Genomic DNA, 15118 nt, shown 5'->3' with positions numbered 1-15118 from the left:
AGTTGTAGTCGGGGGCACCACTTCCAGTTGCGACCTAGTGCGAGACATGCAACTCACCCCTGACTGAACAAAATACCACATAGTTGCAGTTACGTCGAAGACATGCAATTGCAGCCGGGCCGACACTTGCAGTTGCTGCCTAGTGGGAGACATGCAACTCTCCCTTGACCAGACAAAGTACCACATAGTTGCAGTTGTGTCGAGGACATGTAGTTGAAGTTGGGGGTGACAGCTGCAGTTGCGACCTCATGGGAGACATGCAACACACCACTACCGGACAAAACACCACATAGTTGTACTTTTGTTGAAGACATGCAATTGTTGTCGGGGCGACACTTCTAGCTGTGGCCTAGTGGGAGACATGCAGCTCACCCCTGACCGAACAAAACATCACATAGTTACAATTGCCTCGAAGACATGTAGTTGAAATCGGGGGAAGGGGCATTTGAAATTGTGGCGTACTGACATACATGCTACTGGAACCTTTTCCTAACAAGACATCATCGAGGTGCAATCAGGAGTGACACTTGCAGTTGTGTGCCTAGTGGTAGACATGCAACCACCGTTCTATTGACAAAACACCACTTAATTGAAGTCGCGTTGAGAACATGCAATTGAAGTTGGAGTGACACTTTGAAGTTCATGCCTATTGGCGAGCATGCAAAGGCCCCATTCCCCTAATAAAACACCACAACCTTACGGTCTATGTAAATAATAACACACATGTCAACCACACACAAAACTTGATGTCCAAAATCCATAGCTACCAAAACGAATGAGATCTAACTAATTCTCTGTCGATTGAGAAAATGACAAATAAGAAATAGCCCAAGAAAAAAAAAGAACTATCTAAAAAAGAAAATAAGCAAAAAAATTGAAAAAAGAAAAAAGGAAAAAATAAACGGAATGAAAATAAAAAAGAAAGAAAATAAAATAAAAAATAAGGGCAACATACACCCGATGACTCAAAATATCCCATAAAAACAGGATAAAGAGGACAAAAAGGCTGCACTGCAAAAATAACCGGGATGCAACATAAGAAGCCTACAACCTTATCCCACCCGTGTTAAAAAAAAGAGAAGCCGACTTATGATGCCTATCTGCACTACTCGCACGACGGAACTAAGTGTTACGTGACCAAATCCAAGAATTGCAATGTGGTTTTGTCAGACGGAGAAGGACGTGAATGAGATATATTATTTTTCCTAAAATTATAATAATATGCAACAGAAAACTGAAAATAAAATAAATAAATAAGGAAATAATATTACGAGAAAAGATGAAGGAAAACAAAAAAATAAAAAGGGACAAAGAAATGAATCAAGGAAAATGCCACATTCCCCTAAAAAGGAAAATGCCACATAAAAATGCCAAATAACCCGGCAAAAGAAACTAACAAGAATTGAGACGAGTAAAAAAAGGTTGGATTGCTTTGTTTCGAATGTAGCCAGGTGAAAGAGACACGCACTGGAATGGGGAATGTGGAAGATGCCAAGCCCACCACGCATACCTGCACCTTTCACAAACAAAAAAAAAGCACTAAACAGGCTGGTTGTATCCCTCCACGGGCCTATTTCACAAGAAACAAACAGCATGCACAGATTTTGAAGCCCCTAGTGATCTAATGCGGGGGGTGGGGGGTCGACTGAGACTTGGTAAAAAATCAGTTGACTGATTTTTAGCCCCTCCGAAATAATATTAGGTATAGAGAGTCCAGCGAAGAAACCAGATAACCGTGCTATCTCAAGAGGCCTCCCATTGGATTATGTAATCCCTTCAATGCTTAGCTACAGTAGTAAGAAGCGTCATAAAGCTTTTCTTGAAGATCTTCATATGTGCATGATACACAAAGTTTCTTTGTAGCTCGTCCTACATGGAACCTCTTATCTTCAGCCCTTCAACACTACTTTGAGATCCGTACTCTTCAACTAACTTGCAACAAGCAGATTTCTCTTTTTGGTTTCTCTCAAATGAAAGAACATATGGACTTCAAACTTTGCAGATCAAACACACTTTACAACTTTAATGTGTGAAAAAACTTTCAGATTTTTTGGACCAACATAAATATACAAAATGAGGATTTTTTTTGATTAAAAAAATAAATTTTAGCATTTTAAATGCATGAAAAAATCTGAAAGTTTTTTCCCACGTAGTGATTAGAATGTTTTGTTGTCCTGCAAAGTATAAAGTTTATACGTTGTTCCGTTTGAGAGAAACAAAAATGACAAATGTGCCTGCATGAATCTTGATGCCAAAATGGATGGCTAAGATAAGGGGTACCGTGTAGCTCAAGCTACACAAAACCACACGTGCATGATATGCCTTAATGAGAGCAATGGTAAGTCTTTGCCCTTTTCAATTCTTCTCTATTGTGCATTCATACCAACAATTATTACGTTCCTTGATATAGTGAAGAGCGTCATTGTGCTTTTTTGGAAGAGGGTCACTTATTTTATGCTGTCCATTCCATGTTGTAGTATTGTTGAACTGCACCATAGTGGTAGCAAATGACTGGCTGATTTTTCCATGGTTCATGATAAACAATATGAACTGGTGGGCCTGTTTTTCCTTTCAACTAAAGCTTCTTAGGTAACTGAATCGTGCGAATATAAGTTCATTCCCCGGTGAACTAACTCGAGCTTTCAAACAATTAGGTTCAAACTTCATCTAGCTGCCATGTGAGCACCTGTTTTGTGTCAAGTGCATGGAGACCTTATGCAGGATGCATGTGAAGGAAGGTAGTGTGTTTCGATTGGTGTGCCCCGACACCAAGTGCAACTCTTCTATTCCACCACATCTACTAAAGAATCTTCTTAGGGAAGAAGAATTTGAACGCTGGGATAGGCTTGTTCTTGAGAAAGCATTGACCTCGATGTCAGACGTTGTTTACTGTCCAAGGTGTGGTATTGCTTGCTTGGCGGACGAGGATAATAGTGTGCAATGTCCAAAATGTTCCTTTACATTCTGCTCAGTTTGCAAGGACCCGCGCCATCCAGGGAACCGTGTTTAATTCCAGAACAAAAGCTCCGGCAGCGGCAGGTAGAAATGCAACTAAAATCTGTTCTGTATTAGCTTAGGATTGGACGGAGGCTGATACCCTTAACCTTGCATATTGTTAATTTGTTATGCAAAGAAATTTGATAGTCATAATAGTAATAACCTGTTACGTGCTTCCCAGGAAACAAAACAAAAACTGTTATGTACCTCCTAACGATATATGGAGTTGAGTTACGTACATATTGATTGTTGCAACATAATAATTCAGTCTTCAATTCAATGTTCGCAGGCATCAGGCAAGTTAACTGCGAGGGAGATGGTGCAAGAAATGCTAATGATCAGAAAGCTGTACAAGGATGCTAGAGCATGCCCATACTGCCGAATGGCCATTATCAAAACCGAAGGGTGCAACCACATGTATTGTGTGAACTGTGGTAAGTCATTCTGCTTCCATTGTGGCAAGGCCTTGGGTGGTGGCACTTTTGATCATTTGAGGTAGGCTATCCTAAGCAATCAAGAGTACTTTTCTGTTTCAAAAAAGGGGAGGAGGCATCCTAGAAATCAGGCTTATGTTTATGCATGTATGGTGTCAGGACCCCGATTCCAAGTCACATCGATCTAGCCGGTAACACCTCATATCACTTTGCGGCCTCATGCACGGTATTTCCACGGGTGTCGCCTTACCATGGTCCGGGACCGTTTGCGCCTTTTGGCTCACGTATATGATAGTGTCGCTAGCATCCATATGACAGAGAACCCAGGCCGACATGGCTAGTCGTGAACCCAAATCAGCACTAACCTATGGGGACAGGCATACATGAATCACATCGAGCGTGTCGGTCAGCAGCGTGTGAATCCGGGCTGTAGCACTGGGCTAACAGGACTCCGGGAACCTGGGCTGTAGCAGGCTAGGCAGGACTCCGGATGTCACCACGTGACATTTCCCCGAAGGGACAGACACATGAACGAAGTGAAACACATGCCGGCCAGTCAAGTGTCCTGAGCGGTAGTGCTGGGCTAGCAGGACTCCTGTGAACCGGGCTGTAGAGGACTACTATGGCTCATGGAAGCACTAGACTACATTTCCCCATAAGAGAGACTGCCAAGGATAAACAACTAGATTGTCGGATCCCACACATACCAAGCATTTCAATCATACATACAATATGCTCGATATGTGTAAATACAACATGGCATCACAACATAACTCTACAACTCAAGTATTTATTCATTAGGCTCTGAGGAGCGAGATATTACAAACATGGGTCTCATGACCCAACAATCATAGCATACAAGTCAAAGCACATGCGGAAGCTTAACATGTCTGAGAACAAACATCTACAAATGAAAAAGGCTAAGAAGCCTGACTATCTACCAGATCCTGCCGAGGGCACAAGTTCGTAGCTGAGGTATCAAGCTAAACGTCGAAGTCCACACGGAACTACTAGCGAGACTGACGTCTCTCTGCAAAACATAAAATAGGCAAACGTGAGTACAAATGTACCCAGCAAGACTTACATCAGAACTATCTACATATGCATCGGTATCAATAAAGGGGGTGGTGGAGTTTAACTGCAGCAAGCCAGCTTTGACTCAATGGCTAACCTGAACTACGACTGCAAGCAACTCTTTTGAGGTGGCGCACACGAGTCCACATATTCACCAATCAATACACTACTATGGATCCGCTCTCGTCTACCTACGAGAACGCCATCCATAGCACTCACGCTTATCTTGCGCATTTTAGAGTATCCACTTTCACTTGTCTATGAACTGTTATAGGCAACTCAGGAGTCCATTACCGCGGACACGACTATTCGAATAGATGATGTTAACCCTGCAGGTGTGTACTTCTTCACACACGCTCTCACCACTTACCGCCGTTTACACGACATGTACTCGGCAACCTTCAAGCGGAAGCCTACCTAAACACTCAAGTCTCTAGTCCAGGTTTATCGCCTATCTAGGTTCCATCCACAGGGAGTCCGGCCGAGGTTTCCACATACGGCCCCGAACGATGTGAACAGGGTTCCCCAAACACCAAACAGGCGCCCGGTACACCGTGCCACGGTGTATCTACCGCATCATAGCCCACCCCTAGGGTCAGCGCTACGCACGGCCGCCAACACATATCCTATAAACACCAGAAACTAGTTGCAACTCCTGGACAGAGGACAAGGGTGATCAAGAAGCCGAGAGGGTCCATTGGTTTCGGGCCCAATGCGTGGTAGTAACTGTTTCATGGATCACAAACACAGAACTCAGTTCCTAAGGACGGCTTCAATGAGACAACCCACCATGTAATCCTACATGGCCTCTCACCGCTACCTTTACCAAATCGTGTTCACACACTTAGCTCTCAACAGTAGGACATGTTTACACACCTCCGATCCATCCCCGATGAATCAGACCTGACTCAACTCTACGAAGTAGCAGGCATGACAAATAAGCATGAATGAGTAGGCACATCATGGCTCAAACAACTTCTACTCATGCTAGTGGGTTTCATCTATTTACTGTGGCAATGACAGGTCATGCAGAGGATAAGGGGTTCAACTACCACAACAAGTAACAGATGAATCGTTGTTGTCCTAATGCAGTAAAAGAGAGCAGGAGCGAGAGAGTGGGCTTGTATCGGAATGAACAAGGGGGTTGTGCTTGCCTGGCACTTCTGAAGATGACATTGAGTCTTCATTAGTGTCAACGATCACAGCATCGGAGCAGCGTCTACTGAGAGGGGACAATTACCGGCAAACAAGGAAGAACACAATCAATGTGATGCAACAATATGATGCATGATCATGACATGGCAATATGCTGTTGATTGAGCTAATGCAACTAGTTATGATTTAAATGAAGTTGGTTTGAATACAAGATTCAAATTCCAACTCCATATATGATTATTTAAATGCCCTTTATTTGTTTTGTCCAAAACAGAGGACAAACATTGTTTAAACATGCATGAAAATGGTACAGATGGATTCCTTGAATTTTTCTGATAATTTTTCATATATAATTTATTTCATTTGGAGGTACGGTTGATTTTCTATGATTTTTAGAAGTTTAGGCAATTTTCTAGAATTTCCTGAATAGAAATAATTCCAGAAATTACATTATTGCATCAGCATTACGTCATGCTGACCTCAGCAGGTCAACAGGGCTGCCCCGGGTCAAACCTGACCAGTGGGGTCCACTAGTCAGTGAACCAGTGCTGGTTAGGGTCACTGACGTGTGGGCCCAGTCAACTGCCTCGTCAGCAAAGTCAACCTGACATGTGGGCCCGGTGGGTTAGTCTAAGTTAAACAGGGAATAAATTCCAGGGTTAATTAGCACGTGGGACCCATCCATCAGTGGCACAGTGATCAGCTAATGGCGTCATTAGTGTTAACTAAGTGTGCCATGTTGGCTCGCCAAAGTTTCACCGGCGACGACCAAAAACGCGGCGGAGACGCACCGGGGTGGCTCGGGTTTCGCCTACTGTGCACCGTTCGGTGTGCCCTTTGGCCCTACGGAGAGCTGGCGCGATAGCGCATCGGATGGTGGTGGTCTCCGGGCCTGGGGTGGCCGGAGTCGACGGCGGCGAGCTCGGTTGCGGCCGCCGGAGTTCGGGCGCCGATGAAAACGACGACACCGTGCACGGGAGGATCAACGGGTAGCACCTACGTGTTCTGCAGGCTCTCACAAAGCCAACGGGCATATGAACGGGGCCGACTAGCCACCGGAGCCTCGTCGGCGACGAGTTCATGCGGCGGCGTGCTTCGGGCATCATGGAAAACGGTGCTACAGCGAGCGCTAGGCCGCGGGGTTAGGGGGAAACGACGGTGCAGCTCACAGTGATCACGATGATGGGTTCGGCTTGCTTAGGGATGTCCTGTGGCCGGCGAATCGACGACGGCGGTGGTCGGCTCCCGAGGATGAGGACGACGGCGATGGCGAGGCTGAGGGGCTCCCGGGGCTTGTTTTGTTCTTCTCGTCGACGTGCAGAGCCGTGGCAGAGCCTAGGGATACGGTGGGGAGGTCAGGCGAGCTCGGTGGGCGCGTTGGCAGCGAGCGGCGGCGATGGTGGTGTTCGGTCGTGGGAGGGAGAGAGAACAGAGGAGGATAGGGTCGGAGGGAGAAGTGGATGTGGCGCTAGGGAGGTGCGTGGCATCTCCAGGGGGTCGGGGAAGCGGCAAGCGGGAGGTGGCCGGGGCGCGTGTGCGCGCACGGCGGCCACACGCCCATCCTCCTGGCGAAGGAGGAAGACGACAGGGGAGGGGCCAGGTGGGCTGGGCCAGCCACTTGGGCCGCCAGGTAAGGTCCAGGTGGGCTTCTCTCTCTCTCTGCTTTCCTTTTTTTATTTGTTTCTGTTTTCTATTTTTGTCTTTGTTTTCTGATTTAGCAAAAATACTAAACCACTTCAAAACTTCATGAAAATAGTTGTGCGAACTAAGTGGTCTTTAACCCAAACCACACAACAATTTCCAGAATTATTGAACATATATTTATTAAATAATAAATATAAGTCCAATTCAAATATTTATTGGATTAATTCAAGGGCCCAAAATAAATATTCCTGAGATTCTAAAAATATTGGTTTGAATTTTATCTCTTGCCAATATTTCCAAATATTAACAGGAACATTTTCTTGGGCTTGTTTGAAGAGATTTTTTTTAATGTTGATTATTTCTGAGGTGATTTCTGAGGGTTGAGAATTCCTTCAGTTCAATTTACTGGAATTTAAGATGATGCATGGATGCATATGCAATGACAAGCAAAGGCCAGAGCTAGGGTTGTGACAACTCACCCCCACTAAACAAGAATCTCGTCCCGAGATTCAGGACGTGAGGTAAGAAGATAGAGGGGACACAAAGCTAATAACACAATCTTCATGATCCAACTGCCCTTCTTAAAGATGCCGATTCCTTGCGTCATATTGATCTTGGCATCTTTGCTTGTGAGATCTTCACCCAACACGAGGATAAAAGAGCAAGATAACTCTACAGGAATCGATCTTCTTAAAGACCGAGCAACTCATGATCAACTCGCGGAATGAGACATTGAACATCTCTTGAGCTGAGACACCAAACACACCTTTAAAAGGATGGAAGAAACAATTGACGAGGGTTTCACAGTAGCGAGGAGAAACTGCCATGATCCCATTACGGGACACCTCGGGGAAGGTGACTCGTAGAATTATTCCCTTAATTGGCAAAAAGAATTACTTTTGATTCAAAGATCATTGCAACTCTCTATATCACCCTAAGGCAATCACAAACGATCGTTTGAACGAAATCGAAAGAATGGCATACTCACACCAGAACGGATGATGTGGACTACCTTGTTGAAGACAAAGCAATGGATGATTTTTTCTTATCACCGGAAATGGATGGGACCCATGACAAGTCCACTTTTGAAGATGATATTGGACAGCAACTACCGAGAAGGGCAACCCATGGGGGATTGGCACAATGGCGGTGCAAGCTAGGAACAAAATGCAAATGCTAGGAATGATTCTAGTAACTGGGGAGAAACCCAACAGTAGAGAGAGATTCCACTGTTTGAAAGGTTATGGCATAATCAAAGAAACTGATAAAGGATCCCAATTAATGCCAATGATAAATCCTAGTGCTTGCGTGTGCTCTCAAGAACTTGAGCATTTCCGTATTCATCAAGGTTCTGCCAATATCCGTGTCAAGGATCCTGGCAACACAACATGCTACCATGATGAATAATGGTGGAAGATGCAGATGCAAAGAAAGATAACACTTTCTCAGATTTCACCTTAGCGAGGCCAAGGGATCAGAATCTGGATGATCGACCGAGAGACATTTAGCACTCCGCCTCTAATGTTCTCCTTGATGTGCTAGCGTAATCCATTCATAGTTATGGTTTGATATCTAGAACATCAAGTAAAAGGTCAGACTTCGGAAGCTCAAGAATCCATAAGGAATAACTACGAAGGCAGATCCTGCGAGATCCTTATGGGGAGGTGACTAACTTCTTCAACCAGGATACTACAATAATAGGCCTTCTGGTTAGGTGTGTTGGCCACGACATCCACGTTACCGGTTACAGAGGGACCAACAATATAGTTCTTGGAGTACGTTCCAACCATCATATCTGCCCGAGATTCAGATCTGGTTGGTGTTAGGATATTCCAGACTCATCGAGTCTAGAAAGAAAATGAAAGTTTGCAACACAAATCGACGAGATGTCATTGCGAGATTCTCAGGAAATGGACTATGGTAGTAAGCTCCAAAACATGAGCCGGTTTTGCTACAAACCTGTGAACACGCTGTCCTAGACAAGCATGACCACATAGTAGTCTTATAATAAAACACTACCGAGTCCAGATGGGGAACCATCATCGAGGATATCGAAGTCCTTGCGTAAGTCTAGCTCTTAAGAAGAAACTTCTTCTCCTTGAACAAATCAATCAGTGGCTTGGTGTGCTAGGGATTCATATAGAATGAAGGTTGCAAGTCTCTAGACCACAGAATACTTCGCACGTATGCATGACTGACTTGGGATGATTCCAGAGAAGGCGAGACAAACTTTCCCAAATTCATGGCGGCAACTTGCTTCAAATGCACGTGAACTAGAGGAAATCACTTCTAATACCAAACATATGCTTCATGAGCTAGCATGAAGAAATGCTTTCAAAGTTTCCAGCACTAGCTTAATGTTCAACATGAATCATGGATACGATGAAAATATTGTCGATGGGCTCAACAACAGGTCATCCAGATTTCCATGAAGATGGAATTCCATAATTAGGTGAACAAGGTGATAGCATTGGTCAGACCCAAAAGATATAACGGTGTATGCTCGAGGAAACAACCACGAGTAAGACAACATTATGAACATCGTTGGTTCTCATTTGACTTGACGATAGCCCACATTCAAATCAAGGTTTGGACAAGACGATAGATTCAACAACCGATCCCGAGGAACAATCGATGAAAATATCATCTTTCTTCAACACACACACACACACAAGGATATCCCTTTGGAATGAACTAAGCCGGACAAGCTTTCATCTTCCAACTCTCCAAGTTGTTGTTCAGCTTAACCAACTAGCTCAGGGTATCCAACACAGATTCTTGGAGAAGGGGTGGTTTACAAGAAACCAACTTGATCTCGAGCTCAACATAACAGTCAGGGGGCAACATGGTGATACTTCCGAGGAAATAATCAGAAAATCACGAACCACCGATATGTTTCTAAGCTCGGGAACAATCTTGCTTTTCAAGGCAAGACGATCTGATCAAATAAGCAAGGGGTTGAATAATCCTCACTCATTGATCAAAGAGTGCACTAGAAATAAAGACTATGTAGCACGATCAATTTTAGGATGATGATTTAATAACCATCACACTAAGAATGAGAATATTGTCCATTAACTACCAAGCAACACGGTTGCTAGGAGTATAAATTTCACACATCATGGTTCACTTGTCGGCATTCCGGTTACAACAACACGTGACCGAGGAATGAATAATGATAGCGAGAAGTATCACTGCGTCAAGAGTGCATAAGAGATGGTGCAATTCTTATGGCAATCCTGACATAAAGGGGGTAATACTCCAGGATAGAATAGAGCAAAAGCTGGATTGGCATTTGATCTACAGAACAGAACACAACTACTTTGACCCAATCCTGGATATGGATGAGGTAATGGAGTTTGTTTCTCCTAGTCATTCTGGAATAGAATGGCTTGACGGACCACAAGAATAAAAGGGCATTGATGAACACAAATGCACACATACTCTTGGCTATCAACTGATAGGGGATGGTCGGGATACAACTAAAGAGGAACAACTAAGGAACATATAATTTTCCGAGTTGTGCATGCATAGATTAGTATGTCGAGCAAAGCTCAACATTTCTTCCGGACAACCCATGCAGAACGGTAGGACTGGAAGAATCACAATATAGAATGGGAAACTCATCGAGAGCACTCTTGTTGTGATCTTTTGATCCAACAAACTTCTGCCATAAGTGGTTCATAGTATTTGGAAGAAGGAAATACCACGGACCTCGAGGACTAATGCAAAGGTTACTAACATCCTAAAGGAACGAGCAAACACTATCAACAAGAGGTAAGTAGGGTGAATCTCGGGTTCAAGAACCCAGGAATGGAATACCTACTACTAAATGGCATCACGGGATGCTTTCGAGAATGGTGGCCAGAATTATCACACCGGAACACAAAACATGGCTAGATTACTAGGTGACTCCCTAAGACACCTAGGGTCATAATAATAGCTCCAACATATATGTCGGGGTAATAGAGTACCTCAACTTACCGATAGTGTGATTAATCTGGCCCAAATGGACATCAGGAATAGGAGGAAGGGGTTTGCAAATGCATCAGACTACTTAGAAACCTGGGATGACTCGGACAGCATAACGGCTATAATTGCTCAAAATGATTTGAGACATCCTGTAGAATGGTGGCATAACCACTTAACATCACAATATCAAGGTTCCGAGATCAACTGTCAACATACGGAAGTAGTAGGAATGGAACTGAGGCTTGAACTCAACAATCCTAGGCAATTACGGTTTAGCAACTCATCATCCTGAGAGATAGAAGAGAAGCCTAGTTCTTAACCCCCGCAGAAAAGAAGAGGTTGACCCAGATCAGAAGGGCATAAGGTATAAGGAGTAAAAGAGCCTTACGTTCCCTTCCACAATCAATTCCCTTATATAACTAAAGCATTTCCAGACACAACTTCGACCGGTTTGGCTTGGTAATCCTACAGGCAGTCAGGCTCTGATACCAAAAACTGTCAGGACCCCGATTCCAAGTCACATCGATCTAGCCGGTAACACCTCATATCATTTTGCGGCCTCACGCACGGTATTCCCACGGGTGTCGCCTTACCATGGTCCGAGACCGTTTGCTCCTTTTGGCTCACGTATATGATAGTGTCGCTAGCATCCATATGACAGAGAACCCGGGCCGACATGGCTAGTCGTGAACCCAAAGTGGCACTAACCTATGGGGACAGGCATACATGAATCACATCGAGCGTGTCGGTCAGCAACGTGTGAATCCGGGCTGTAGCACTGGGCTAACAGGACTCCGTAAACTCGGGATGTAGCAGGCTAGGCAGGACTCCGGATGTCACCGCGTGACATTTCCCCGAAGGGACAGACACAGGAACAAAGTGAAACACATGCCGGCCAGTCAAGTGTCCTGAGCGGTAGTGCTGGGCTAGCAGGACTCCGGTGAACCGGGCTGTAGCGGACTACTATGGCTCATGGAAGCACTAGACTACATTTCCCCATAAGAGAGACTGCCAAGGATAAACAACTAGATTGTCGGATCCCACACATACCAAGCATTTCAATCATACATACAATATGCTCGATATGTGTAAATACAACATGGCATCACAACATAACTCTACAACTCAAGTATTTATTCATTAGGCTCCGAGGAGCGAGATATTACAAACATGGGTCTCATGACCCAACAATCATAGCATACAAGTCAAAGCACATGCGGAAGCTTAACATGTTTGAGAACAGACATCTACAAATGAAAAAGGCTAAGAAGCCTGACTATCTACCAGATCCTGCCGAGGGCACAAGTTCATAGCTGAGGTATCAAGCTAAACGTCGAAGTCCACACGGAACTACTAGTGAGACTGACGTGTGGGGTCCACTAGTCAGTGAGCCAGTGCTGGTTAGGGTCACTGATGTGTGGGCCCAGTCAACTGCCTCGTCAGCAAAGTCAACCTGACATGTGGGCCCGGTGGGTTAGTCTAAGTTAAACAGGGAATAAATTCCGGGGTTAATTAGCACGTGGGGCCCATCCGTCAGTGGCACAGTGATCAGCTAATGGCGTCATTAGTGTTAACTAAGTGTGCCACGTTGGCTCGCCGGAGTTTCACCGGCGACGACCAAAAACGCGGCGGAGACCCACCGGGGTGGCTCGGGTTTCGCCTACCATGCATCGTTCGGTGCGCCCTTTGGCCCTACGGAGAGCTGGCATGATAGCGCGTCGGATGGTGGTGGTCTCCGGGCCTAGGGTGGCCGGAGTCGACGGCGGCGAGCTCGGTTGCGGCCGCCGGAGTTCGGGCGCCGATGAAAACGACGACACCGTGCACGGGAGGATCAACGAGTAGCACCTACGCGTTCTGCAGGCTCTCACAAAGCCAACGGGCATATGAACGGGGCCGATTGGCCACCGGAGCCTCGTCGGCGACGAGTTCATGCGGCGGCATACTTCGGGCGTCATGGAAAACGGCGCTACAGCGAGCGCTAGGCCGCGGGGTTAGGGGGAAACGACGGTGCAGCTCACAGTGATCACTATGATGGGTTCGGCTTGCTCGGGGATGTCCTATGGCCGGCGAATCGACGACGGCGGTGGTCGGTTCCCGAGGATGAGGACGACGGCGATGGCGAGGCTGAGGGGCTCCCGGGGCTTGTTTTGTTCTTCTCGTCGATGTGCAGAGCCGCGGCGGAGCCTAGGGATACGGTGGGGAGGTCAGGCGAGCTCGGTGGGCGCGTTGGCAGCGAGCGGCGGCGATGGTGGTGTTCGGTCGCAGGAGGGATAGAGAGCAGAGGAGGATAGGGTCGGAAGGAGAAGTGGATGTGGCGCCAGGGAGGTGCGTGGCATCTCCAGAGGGGTCGGGGAAGCGGCAAGCAGGAGGTGGCCGGGGCGCGTGTGCGCGCACGGCGGCCACACGCCCATCCTCCTGGCGAAGTAGGAAGACGACAGGGGAGGGGCCAGGCGGGCTGGGCCAGCCACTTGGGCCGCCAGGTAAGGTCCAGGTGGGCTTCTCTCTCTCTCTCTGCTTTCCTTTTTTTATTTGTTTCTGTTTTCTATTTCTGTCTTTGTTTTCTAATTTAGCAAAGATACTAAACCACTTCAAAACTTCATGAAAATAGTTGTGCGAACTAAGTGGTCTTTAACCCAAACCACACAACAATTTCCAGAATTATTGAACATATATTTATTAAATAATAAATATAAGTCCAATTCAAATATTTATTGGATTAATTCTAGGGCCCAAAATAAATATTCCTGAGATTCTAAAAATATTGGTTTGAATTTATCTCTTGCCAATATTTCCAAATATTAACAGGAACATTTTCTTGGGCTTGTTTGAAGACATTTTTTTTAATGTTGATTATTTCTGAGGTGATTTCTGAGGGTTGAGAATTCCCTCAATTCAATTTACTGGAATTTAAGATGATGCATGGATGCATATGCAATGACAAGCAAAGGACAGAGCTAGGGCTGTGACATATGGTTTGCAGCAAATGCGGGATGTATGCGCAACGAGAAGATGACACAAATGATTTGCAGAAGCGACTGAAAGAACTACAAATGATGGAACGAAGGGCTCGAAAGGACTCGGTAGGTAGCACCGTAGAATCCCCAAGCTGGCATCGGAAAATTTACAAGGTAAGGAAATCTGTCTCGTTCAATTTGCAACATGGTATAAATTTGCAAGCAGTGACCAATTTACTAAGCACTGAGCTGCCTGTCGTATGCATCTATCTAATACCGATGCGATTATCATATGTATGTTTCCAGGATGATGATGAATATATTTACTGCTGGCATTGCCAAGCTAGGTATTGTACGTTGTGCCAGAAGCAGGTCCAGTTTACAAAGCAACATGGGGCAGGGGGGCACTGGGGATCACCGGAATGGTGGGGGTAGCCAATGTGTTATAAGACATACATATTACTCTTTCATGGTGATCAAACTTGAAATAGAACAAAAAGACTTTGGGACTTCTTGAAACGTGGACAGGACTTCAGAAGGTCGCCGGTCCAGCCGGGGGGGGGGGGCACTACCGGACTCGCGGCCTATGCCTATGGCCCAGGGCCGTCGGCATAGGTCCTTTGCCGTCGGCATAGATCTATGCCTACGGCTGCCGTCGGCATAGACCCATCGGCATAGATCACGTCAGCGTAGTCTTGTCAGACCGTCGGCATAGGGGCCTATGCCGATGGCCGAGCGTCAGCCGTCGGCATAGTTTAGCCGTCGGTAGTGTTTTTCGTCTGACGGCAACGGACGGCGCCGTTAAAAGCGCTGGCGATTCATGGAATGCCACGTGGCAGAGGTATGCCGACGGCTTGGCCGTCGACATAGGTAGAAATCTATGCCGAC

The 15118-nt window shown here is 45.9% G+C and overlaps 1 pseudogene; it reads left to right on the top strand.

Annotated features, from left to right (window-relative positions):
* LOC119358236 overlaps positions 1-14665 on the top strand; it is a 19861-nt pseudogene extending 5196 nt beyond the window's left edge.
* The last annotated feature ends 453 nt before the right edge of the window (positions 14666-15118 follow it).

This window comes from Triticum dicoccoides, chromosome 2A (genome assembly GCF_002162155.2).
Source record: "Triticum dicoccoides isolate Atlit2015 ecotype Zavitan chromosome 2A, WEW_v2.0, whole genome shotgun sequence".
Lineage (NCBI taxonomy): Eukaryota > Viridiplantae > Streptophyta > Magnoliopsida > Poales > Poaceae > Triticum > Triticum dicoccoides.
Note: the sequence above shows the minus strand (reverse complement) of the source record. Positions and strands in the feature narration are given on the sequence as shown.